Genomic DNA, 228 nt, shown 5'->3' on the forward strand with positions numbered 1-228 from the left:
TTAGGCAGGTTAGTGGGTGCAGCCTCGTCAACATTTTCAAAGACTTTATGCTTATACAATTGAATCTGATGTAGGGATGTATAAAATGACTAAAAAAAAAGAAACGAATTAAAAAAAATGTTTTGAATACCTAAGTAATTATCTCTTATTAAAATTTGTATATTTTGTCTTTAGATGAATGCATTAAAGCACTATCCAATATAATGTTTAAGAAGTATGCTCGTTATT

This window comes from Penaeus monodon, chromosome 19 (assembly GCF_015228065.2).
Source record: "Penaeus monodon isolate SGIC_2016 chromosome 19, NSTDA_Pmon_1, whole genome shotgun sequence".
NCBI lineage: Eukaryota > Metazoa > Arthropoda > Malacostraca > Decapoda > Penaeidae > Penaeus > Penaeus monodon.